We start from the raw sequence: 12,013 nt of genomic DNA, 5'->3' as shown, positions 1-12,013 counted from the left end.
ACTATGACTCATTTACTCTCAGTATTTCTCCCCAGTCCTTGTTCAGCCAGATCAAGCTTCATTGTCTGTGCTTCTAGCAGAGGTTTGTCCTCCCTCTTTGTTTCCTCCTGTTCTTGTATGAAACCCATCAGCATGTCAGCATCTTTCCAACAGTGGGGTTCCCAAGTTGGTGAACACACCTCTAGGCCCTTTCTAAGGAGTTTTTATGTTACAAAAGAGGTCATAGGGCAAAAGGAACATTAATTAATTGCCTGGGTTATTAGAGGACAGTCAGCCTAATCCCCCTTGCATCATAAAACTCAAGCTAAAGGACTAGGGTTGACCACGGTTTAGTGGTACCTAAATAAGTAGGAATGCGATTTCCACTGGGACTGGAGCCACAAACAGACATAAGTTTTGAAAATCAAAGTATCCTGTCATCTTCCTTTTAGGCATCCTTCCACCTTCTTGTCCATATTTTCCTGAGTGAGCTATCTGTGCGCACTGTAAGGAGATGGAGAAAGCTGGTTGCCCAGGAATGGAACTAGGGAGGTCAGGACATTGGTGATCCAGGACATGAGCAGGGTAGGTAATTCATCATGCTGGATGGATCTCTATGCCAAATCAGCATCTACCATATCTGTCCAAGGGGTTTTCTTTGGACTGTAATGTCCCTATCATGCATATGGCTTATAGGACCCTAATGGCCTGACCTGAAGGACAGGTCACTCGTGTGACCCTGTACGTGCCCCTGGGTGCTGCTGATGCTCACCTGGAGCAGAGCTCCTGTTTAGTGGTCATTGAAGGAAATCTCATTCTCATGTGCCAGAACCACTCTGCAAATCCAACCAGTAAACAAGATTGGAAATAAGTGGAGATTATCAGGGGATTTGTTTACAAACTGCACAACTGCTCCTACGAAGCCAAGACTACTCCCATGTTTGTCTGTCAGAGATTTTATGGTCGTGATAGTGGAAACATGCCACTGCACTGCTGGACTTTGTTGTTTTCAGATGCTAACACAATAGTCACTTTATCACTGCAGTCACTGTGCTTGCCCTGTGAAGGAGGGGTTTCAAAGCTCTCAATGGACACTTTCTAAGAAGTCTAGACTTATTTTATAAAGACAGGAAACACAAAGAGTGACTGTCTCATATTTTTTCATTCTGCATCTAACTTGGCTTTTGGACTCCTGCTTTATAGCACAAAAGAGTACTATAATGACCCAGAAGAGTGGAGTCTGTCATGCTTAAGCGTTTTCTTTATTGTCTAGTATTCTCTAGGGATAATTTCTTACACACAATCTTATACTAATTTTGTAAAAAAAAAAGATATCAGCAGAAGGGGAATGAGAAAAGTGGGTGGGTATAAATGACATATCAGGGAAGAGAAGACAGATATCAGGTGTAGGCTGCAAGGGTAGAATTGGTTTTTTTAACAGGAGGGAATTAAAGGTCATGATGGCAGGAAATAAAAGATGGGTCTAGGCTGTAACATGGAAAAGCAGAGCAAGTTTGAGACTCAAGAAGAACTTAGAGTAAGGAAGAAAACAACAAGAAGATCAAGAAAGAATCAATAGAAATGAAATCTCATTTAATTTTATTTTCCAGCCCAATAGACCATTTTTTCTCCTTAAAGCATACCGTATGTGTTTCAGCTGATAAGTTCATGACAAGGAGGAAAAAACATCCCTGTCAAAGCTTTCATTGACTGAGAGGTGCAGTTTGGAGTAGCAGAAAATATTTTTGGGTTAAGGACATAGGTTTAGCTATAACAAGAAAAAATAATCTGGAAATGCTAGGATAAACCTTTTCATAATGCTCACAGCAATTTTTAGGACTCATTTGTGTTAGCAGCAAAAGTTTAAATTCAAGTAGCAATAGTAGCAACACTGACTGCTGCTGGTGTCATCCCAGCTGAAATACCAGAGCATCCAGCATGCATTAGTTCAAGCCTTTTCACTACCTGCAGACATTTAGACCCCTGTCTCCTGCCACACTGCTTTGGTTTGTGGTGGGTGTTTTGGGATGTGCTGCTTTTCATTGCTTCTGCTGACACCGTACCTCTTTGCATACACATTCACTTGGCACTTGGATATGTGTCACTGTAAGAGTGGGCCATTCCTCCTAATGTGGTGCCCAAAGCAGCAGGTGATAAAGTCATCCTCTCTTGCACAATCTCTGTGCAGCAGCAGCCTGTGAAACTTGCTAAAGAAACCTAAATTAGCAAGAAAAAACACTGAGAATAATTCAGCCCACAATAGCTCTTTGGTTAGGATGTTTTCCCAAGAAGGAGGTTTAATTCTGCCCAGGACTCAAACCAATACTTTGCTGTTCACTGGTGAGGCCTTCTTTCACTGCTTTAGCTCCTTTGGGGGCTTGGCATTTCAGCATGCTGAACATGGCAAATAGGAAAATTTTCAGGCACCATAGTCAATAACAACATCTAAGAAAAGTTGCTCAAAAAATCAATGATGTTCAGAGTTTAATTTCAGGAATAAGAATGGTATGATTAGTGTTGGTTTACTGAGAGGTCAGCCGAAAAAAGGACAGTCACATTTCTGATCAGATGATGAACTGAAAAAATAGCTACTAATTCAGTCCTTGGTAGTGGTTTAGTTTTTCTTTAAAACAAAAGGTCTTCTGAGGCCTAGAAGCACCCAAGCTCTCAGTGGTTTCAGGGGCCCACCACTGAGACAGTTGGAAATCCAGGAGGATTGACATCTAATGTATGCCAGGGAACTTCAGCAGTCTCAGTTTCTAATGAACAAGTTGAGACTTCCCAATGTAAGCATCAGAAGCAATCAAACCGTAAGGAGCAGCTGTGGCAGCTCATCCCAAGCAGAGATCCCATCTAAGGCCTAACAGCACACCTGGGCAGGGAACCAGGTCAAGAGCAACAGCAAAAAGCGAGCAAATCCCCTCATTCTTTGCATATCCTAGTCTAAGCATGCAAACTCCTCCAAAAATACTGTAAAAGAGTTCCAATTCCCCACTGAATTAGCATACCCTTATGAGCAAGATGGTCAGGGCTGTTGATAGAATGGTCATATTCATACCAACTAAGGATCTGGCTGGTATCTGTCCCTGTTTGTGACCTTTTTCCTCTCCTTCCAAGCACAGCCACAGCACTGACTCATGGCGCTTGAAGGAGTTCCCTGTTGCCCAGCAAAAGTGATTTTAAGCCACCATATATTGAAGTTACCCTTCAGGAGTTTAAAGCAATCACCTAAAGAAGTCTTGCCTGCTGATACGTTTTCATAGGAGCCCATAGGCCTTTGCTAAAAGATGTAGAGGAACTAATGCATCTGGCTGCATGTAGGAACAGAAGCCCCTTCCACTGCCCCATAGTTCCCAGTGCCCAAAGCCCACTTGCAGAAGTGCTTTGGACATTTAAGGCCTCAAAGCTCTATAGCAGCTGTATTTTCTGTTCTTCCTGTGAATTTACCAGATCAGCTGGTAAGAAGAGGCTGTGCAGACCGAAGCTGCCTCAACTTCTTTTTCTTCTCTGAGAGCTCCTCCCAAACCTCTTTGCTACAGGTACACAGCTAGCATGTCCTGGGGTAAAAATCTGTCACTTTACTACTATCTACTACAAAATGTCTCCAGATCCCCATGTTCCCACTGCATGTAGTGGGATTAGAGGCATACACACCAGGGCCTGGAAATCTGAGCTGCTTTGAGGAGGATGGAGAATCCCCAGAGGACTCTCTCCGAGATGATCAGGCTTTGTTCTGGCCATGCTGATATTTCATGTCTTCACTGCTGCCTGCAGCATGGCTTAAAGGTACCAAAGCTGGCTGAAAGCAAGAACTTAATACAGGGTAATTAACTTAATTGCTCTATTTTCAACCAGAGCAAAAGTCATGAGGCCCCTGGCATCTTTAGCATATGCAGGAATAAGGCAGCTGGGAACAGTGTTACTTAGGCTGGCTCTCTGGCCATCTTCCCACTCTGTACGTGTTCCACGTCCAGACACACTGAACAACCAGGGCTGTTGTATTTAACTACCTATGAAAAATGATGTTTAAAAGCTCCCTAGTGATCCAAGCTTGAAAGCAGCCAAAGGGTGACTAGAGTTAATGCACGAGTTACATGAATCCATAGCTCTGCTACATTATGGTGCTACAACAGTACACACACAGCACATTCCACATTTATGGAGCTCTTTCTGTTTAAAGAGAGAAAGGCTCTTCCATTTCCACTTCCACTGAAGCTAATTCATTTGACTACATGATATACTACAGATAATCTGCTGGAGGCGTGTTAGACATACTGAAGTAATTCTCTTTTGAAGGTGTATGTTCCACCAGCCAGCACTCAGTGATGCTCACACCCAGTAACCTGCATCATGAAGTCCTACTGCAATCAAAGTATCTCAATTAGCACGAGCTCTTTCTAGCATTAGATCTTTCCACTGCACCCCATGGTGCATAGCCAATATTTTCCTCTGACCAAGACTGTGGCTCCCTTGGATTATTCCTGGTGTCCTAGATGCAGATACTTTGTTTTTCAAAGAAAGGAGGGAAAATAGACCTTCTGCAACACACCTCTTTGTCAAGAGAGCTTTCTCATCAGTACAGGACAGGCATCATTTCTGTCATATATTTGTGGAGTCTCTGCTAAACAGAGGGGGAAGGAGGAGGACAGCCAGTCATGTCCCTGCCCTCCCCAGCTGTGCTGTCACAATTCAGGACTGTGGCTTCTTCCATCTTTGCCACTGGTTCATCAGTACAAACTCCCCATCACTTCTGTATGGGGCTCTCCTGCCTTTGGAGGCTGCACTGCATGTCCTGCAGCAAGCAGGGTGGGCCCAGACAGACTCAGGCTCAAGAGGGGACCAATGCTTACAGTACTTCTTAGACCCTGGGAGGAACTTTCTATTCCAGCAGCTCATTTAATCAAGTGAAATAATTTAATCAATGTTTTTTTCACATGTTGTCTGACAATCATTTCTGTCTCTCTTTCAATGGAGTCCAATGGGATCATGAAACAATAATGTGCATTCTCTAAATGCTACCTTTATTGCTATGTTTGATAAATGGTCATTATTTAAATTGATCTGGAATGCCTGAAGGGGGTGATTTAAAACCGCCTAACCCTCCCTAAGTTTGCCATGAAACCACTGCCAAATGCTTGTTTGAGCATTTCTAAACTGAATTTGTCAGATTTTCTTTGCTCATCCTGTTGATCAGGCAGACAGAGGCATGTTTTTCCCATCTTGCTTTCTGCTAATACCATCTTTCCTCCGCATGAGTAGTGATTGTAACTGAAGGCTATTAAACCTCATTTAATTCAAATGTAGTGCAGTTCTTGAACAATCCCACTGGGGAAGAAGGTTCAGCAACAAGTCACTGTCTTGGAGGAAACCCTGATCATCCAGTGCCTACTCCTGGCTAGCTTAGTTAGATTTTAAGCTGGTTTTCTAAATTCATTCTGTGTTTGCAACTGGAAGTCCCTGCAGCTGTCTCTGCTAAATTACCTTTCTGTAAGGTGCAGTGCAATAGTCTTGTTCCTGCACTTCATTACCAAATTCCCATTGATCAGGCCACCAGGGAAGAGCTGGATGCTTTGAGAGTCCTCAGGATGCCTGGACTGCTCAGCACCGTAGAGTTGAGAAGGATCACGGAAGGATGATGCTCATAGTTTGAAGCAAAAAGTAAAGAGCAGATGCCAAAGAGGGTGGCATGGCCTCACCAATATCTGTGTCCCATACATCCAAGGTCCCACAAAAGGGTCCTCCTGACAGATGTTCTGGTTGAGAGGTGGGAGCAAACACAGCTGTGTTGCCCTCCTTTCCCACTGGAAAAGGTACAGAGGGAAGCACAGCATGATGGGTTCTGTGTCCATACACATAATAACACCCACTGGTGGAGGACCCCTCCCTCAGTCACCCTGAACCCCAGCTCTGGGGGTTTGGCTCACCTTACACCAGTGGTGAGGTACAGCAATGCCAAGGGTCTTTCCCACATCAGGAGTTGAGAAACAGGCTGTGGTAGCCCATGGCCAGCCAGGTGTTTCCTGGGGGTGAAAGATGTGCCAACTCTTACCCTTGATGGTTTTCCAGCACAAGGCAAAGGTCCAGACCAACTTGCGGCTTGGAGGGTAGGGGAGAGGTGACAGCAGATTTCCTCAGCTAATCCTTTTCTCTCTGTATCCACAGCCCACTCCTCCAGCCCCACATCCCACTGCTGTGGCTACTTCTGGCTGCTGGGCTTTCCTCTGGCACTTTGCTCCCGGCTTTGGGATTGGGTGCCAGGGCTGAACCAAAGCCAGGGTGAGGGCCTGGGAGGGCTGTGCCCAGACTCGTCCCACTACCAGCTCCACGCTGCTGGCTGTGGCCAGCTGTCTCAGCATCGCAGCCACCTCTCACCGCCTCAGCCGCTCTCCCTGGCTGCCAGGAGTGTTTCTGCTGACTGGATGCTGAAGTTGGCAGAGGTGGCATTCAGGAAGCAGCCAGCAGGTTAATCCTCCTAATAATTTGTAGCCTGAAGGACACAGAGAACTGACATAAGAAAGCGTTGATGCTGTGGGTTTCTATGGCATTTAAATTTCATCCTGGTCTTGATATTTGCATATCAATTACCCAGAAAAGAAGAAGAGGAAGGACAGAGGTTATGTGGGAGCGAAGAAAATACTGAGAGCAATAGTCCAGCAAGCACAGGTCTTATTGCAAAAAATTATGCTGACTGCCTACCAACACTTTTCTTTCTTTAGCAAGTCCTCCCCATCTCTTTCTGTCTTTTACTTTGCTTTTTTTCCTCCTGAATCCCCTGTAAATGGAGCATGGGCAGATTAGCTGGTTCCCCCTCATTCCTGCTTGTCCAAAATGAACATTAAAAAGAGAAGGAGAGAGAAAGGGAAAAAAAAAAAAAAAAAACCAAACTCAAAATGCCTGGAGCCATGGCTTGTGGATAAAAAACAGCTGCACATGAAAAACAATTGATGTGGGGTTTGAGCTATTATGGCTTGGAGAATGAAACACCAACTCACCCTTCCAGAAAGATGGCAAAACCTTTTAAAAGTATTATTGAAAATAGGGTTTGAGGTTGGGTTTTTATAGCAGTGGATGTAGAGAATTTAATGCACTTTCATCCAGCCTTGTGCACTGCCAGGCAATCCCCTGCAGCAGTGGACTTGGGACTGACCTTTCTTCCTAAAACAAATCCCTGTCAGAAGGCATTTTGGTGCTGCTAGTCAGAGAAGTGTAGCAGCTATTGGACCTCCTGGATACCTGAAACAGCCTTAACCCTCTCGTCCCTCCCATGAGAGGACTGTAAGTAGAAGCAATACCTGCTTTCATAACCAGGTGATGAACACTTACTGGAGTGGGAAGACCCATTCCCACACTAAAAGGACCAATGCTATACACAGAGAAACAAGGATTCAAATCTTTACCAGACTACATAGTAAACAGGTTTTCCTGTGATTAATGAAGGGGTTTAGCACTATGTGCCAGGAAGTCTACCCAAGAGACTGTCATGGTCTCAGTTTTGCCCTCACATAAAATGTGCAGTGAGTAACTCCAGAATTTCTTCTTCCTCTCTTTTTCAGGTTCCTGACTGACCCTTTGTATTTTTTCCTTGTTGTGGGCAGAAATAGGATGTTTTCCATCCGCATTACATCTTCCATCTGAAGAACAGCACTATCACTGTATAATCCTTCTGTGACTTGACTTCCAATTTCATTGAATTCCATAAATCCCATGAAAGTGCTCCCATTCTTATATGCACATTGGTCGAGCATGCAAAATACTTGGCTCCAAAAAGTTAAGTCAGTCACTGGGTAAAAGGCAAGGTAAGGGAACTTTGGCTCCCTCATTTTCTCCAGTTGTTTCTAGGGTATTGTCATGTATAACAATTCAGCTTTAACAGGAATTTGCGTATCACAGAGCACGTGAACAGATTGCCCAGAGAGGCTTTGGAGTTGCCCTCATTGGAGACATTCAAGAACTGTCTGGACTCAATCCTGTGCAATCTGCTCCAGGATGACCCTGCTTGAGGGAGGGTGGACCATATGACCCATTGTGGTCCCTTCCAGTCTTACCCAGTCTGTGATTCTGTGGCACTGTGAATATGGAGCTTTAATCAGTAATGTTTGCTCTGGGTTTTCCTTTGGTTTATTTTCATACAGAAAACTTGGGAATCAAGTTGTTTCAAAATCTCATGAGTCAGTGAAAGGTTTTTGTTGCTCATTGGATGATGGCTGGAAGATTGTCAGTGATTTGCAAAAAAAAAAAATTGGAGAAGTACAAGAGTTAACAAGGTGTTTTAATAGGAAGAATTAAAGATGTAGTACCACAACAGAGAGGTCGGAGGTGACTTCAGATCCCATCCAAAATCCATTTATCAGCTGTCAACTTTCATTGACTTCAGTGGGCTTTAAATCAAAACCATATTTTTTATTGAAACAAATTTCTATTCCTTTCTACAAAGCTCTTCTAACATGTTTAAATGTATGTATGGTACACCAACCTCCATTCATAGCTAGCAGAGAGGATCATCTCCTGAAAATTGCAACAGCCACAAGATCTGGATCAGCCAAATTTTCTCTGAAATCAGTAGGACTGCTAATCTAGTAGATCCTTCATATAAACAGTAACATCACCAAATCCTACACAGCAAAGGAGCAGTTCTACTGTTGAGCAGAGTGAGATACATCCAGTCCTGCCCAGAGGACACTGAAAGGGTCCCTCGAAAAAATAATTAGCAAACTAAAAGTAAGCATCTCTAGAGCTAAAACACATAGGCAATTGTTCAGATGGAATTGCTGCCCTACAATTATACTGCTTGGCAGAGACTGCTCCAATCCAGCCTCTCATCTTCCCACCAAACTGTGATGCTCTGTTTGGGTAGCACCTCCACACCATGCACAGCACTGAGCAGGCCATGCCCAGTTGCTGGTGGAGCAGTGAATGAACCAGCAGGCTCAAACAGCACACGTCACACCACTTAAAATAGTCAGGCATGTCTGAAGGACTGCACCGACCCCAAAGGCCTCCAGTTAAACTGTAACAGGAGTTCTGCATACTTACACAGATGCCAACAGACAAAATGCTGATCTTTGAACAAGCTTCTAGTTAAAAATAAGTTTGATTTTTTTAATTTTTGAGATTTTTTTAATTTTTAGACTTTTTAGACAGAAGGCTAAACCAGGGGGCTCTAACTGGGTGAGGTATTTCTCCTCCCACCCCCCTCCTTGCCCCATGGTCTGATTCTAAATTTAGCTTCATACAGTGACTTGAAAGTTTTACTCCCAGCTCATCCTTACCCTTGGCAGGGTGCTTGGGGAGGAGATTCACTGAGGATCATCTCTCCTCACACGATTCAGTGCTGGGATTTTGTACTGACAGATAAGACCAAGACCAAAAGGCTTCTGCTTCCACTCCCCAGGGATAGCATCATGCCTTTGGAGACCTCTTCCAAGGCAGCTGGCTCCTTCCTTCAGGTTACCTCCTCAGCATCTCTGAGAAGGCAGAGGCCATGCCCCCAGGCTTGTCATCCCTGATTATTTCCTTCACACTTACTGTGACATGTCTGTGGATGGAATGTCATTACCCTTTAAAGACTTCCTACATAGAATTGAGAAATGCATACACCAGACAGGTGATTGTCACATTCTGAGCCTTTCCATCTACCTGTCTACCTACAGCCACACTGCAGGAATCATGGAATCACAGAATGGTTTGGGTTGAAAGGGGCCAAATATCATCTAGCATCTACCCTCTGCCATGGGGAGGGACACCTTCCACAAGCCCAGGTTGTTCAAAGCTAACCTGGCCCTGAACACTTCCAGTGATGGGGCATCCACAACTTCTCTGAGCCATTCTATTTCAGTGCCTCACCACCCTCACAGTGAAAGGTGATGATGAACTATCAAATGACAGCTGTAAAAAACTCTTGCTCTTCTTTGACTAGCAGTACAGTATGAACTCAAAAGCTCATGATCCTGAAGAAATTTGGTGAGAGGTGTACATTCTCCTCCTCTCAAATATGTGATTTTTCTTCCTCTGGCAACTGAAGAGGCAACACTGACTGATAAAGGAAATAAAACTGTGCTGAAACACCTCTGTGCCCTTCTAACCTCCTGGTGAACTCCCAGCAGCCCTGTGAAGCAGCAGACAAGATCACCTGTCCTGGGAAGATGCCCACAGTTTGTGGCGATGTACAGCTCTCCAGGCTGTATTCACTGAGCCGCTGGCTTGGGTGCACTCATGGCTGCAGGTGTGTGCAGGTCCCATGGAGCCTCCAGGAGCCAGGAAAGGGGTGCAGGAGAGTAGGAGTTTCCCATGGCCCAAGTGGCAGACTGTGAGGCCTCCAACAAGTAAAACAAATTCCTCTAGGAAGAGCAGGGCTGATGGGCAAGAAAGTGCAGCTGAGTTATTTGGTTTAAGAGGACTGAGGCACATGAGCCAGGCAGCAGCATCTCAAAGGAGTGGGATCATGCTATCAAGCCCTCAAATGTATGGATACCTAAGATGACTTTGGGATTTCATCTCTGAGGTTATCTGGAAATTGTCCTTTATTCTCTCCAGTTTTCTATTCCATTAATCTGTTTCAGCAATATCCAACCTCCTGCCTCTGACAATGCTGTGAGTTTGTCCTGAACACATGCTCTCTCCCTCTCCTATCCACACAATTACACACCACACCACTCATTTCCATTCACTGGACACTGCTCTTCCCTCTTCCAATTTAAGCCTGAGCCTGTCTGCACTCTCTGTCTCTCCAGCTTGTGATAGCACCATTCACCTCCTTCAAAATTTTTGTTCTGCCGTTTTACAGTCCAGATCATCTCCCTCCCTCCTGACTCAGGGATTTCTCCAGAGCCATCCTCTGCTCCTGTCAGGTCTTGTCTTCTGCCCTATCAAGAAAACTACTCCTGCTGCATATGGGCCTCAACCTGCCCTATGCTCCTGATGCCAAAAGGGTTGACACAGTAGTGTGAGGTCTTGCTCAGGTCCACCCAGACTTATCACCCTACAGCAGACTTATCACCTGGCACTGTTGACGTAGAAGGAACTGTGAGTTATGAGTTGCAATGGAGATAAATTCCCCACCTGTGGCTTTTCATTTCCCAGCCCTACAGAATGTGACTGCTGCAACCTGTCTGTAACAACACAAACCCCTGTGTGATTCCTTGGCAATACATCACCGTTTTGAAAGATGCAAGGCAGAAAGCCTCTGGAACACTCTTTACCTCCGTGGTCACTGCTATAAGGAGGCTCAGGTGTGTGGAAGCATCCCACACCCTGACAGTTAGGCTGCAGGAAAAGCCACTGAGTAGCTCGCAAGCAGCCATGGGGACTCAACAGGTGCCTGGGGACTAGACGTCCCTGTCTAGAAGCTCTCACCTGGACGGCAGAGAAAACAACAGTGGCAAGATGAGCAAAATGCTTCCCTGTGGCATGTAACTCAGCACTGAAAATTGGAAATATGGCAAAAAAACCTTCCTCTACCTTTTAAGGTAAAGACATAGAGATAACACTGTCCAGTGAGATGATTATGCACTAAATACTTTTCAGTGAGTATTTTGATGATGATATAATCCTAGCAGCTCAAAATGTGCGGTACTTTTGAAATGCATTACAGGAGGCAGCGGGGTATTCTTAAGACACTGTCACGCTGCTTTTGAAAACGGAATTGTTCTTAAGTTATCCAAGTTCAAAGTGCAGAGAATGACATATTGTAGCATTTTGTAGCTCTTGCAACATGCTCTCCTCCCAGATTAGATTCAGGTAAGTAAAAAAAAAAATGACTGCTCAGAAGTGCTCCACCGTTGCTCCCTTAATGGTCCTTTGCTGTGACCTAAAAAGGTCTGGTGGCGAACAGCGGATGTAACTGTGTCTTTTCCTATTTTCAGAGCCCAAAACTACTGTTGTGATATGGTGACCGGTGCTATCGAATCCATCAGACCATATGGGAGTTAAGCCATAGATTGCCAGGTCCCAGGAAAGAAGGGAAAACCTCTCACGTTTACGTGGCTCCATCGCTCAGTTACCAGAAAAGCCGATAAAACAAGTAACGTCTTCAAAG

The sequence above is a fragment of the Anomalospiza imberbis genome, chromosome 5, assembly GCF_031753505.1.
Source record: "Anomalospiza imberbis isolate Cuckoo-Finch-1a 21T00152 chromosome 5, ASM3175350v1, whole genome shotgun sequence".
Lineage (NCBI taxonomy): Eukaryota > Metazoa > Chordata > Aves > Passeriformes > Viduidae > Anomalospiza > Anomalospiza imberbis.
This window is presented reverse-complemented; position numbering follows the sequence as displayed.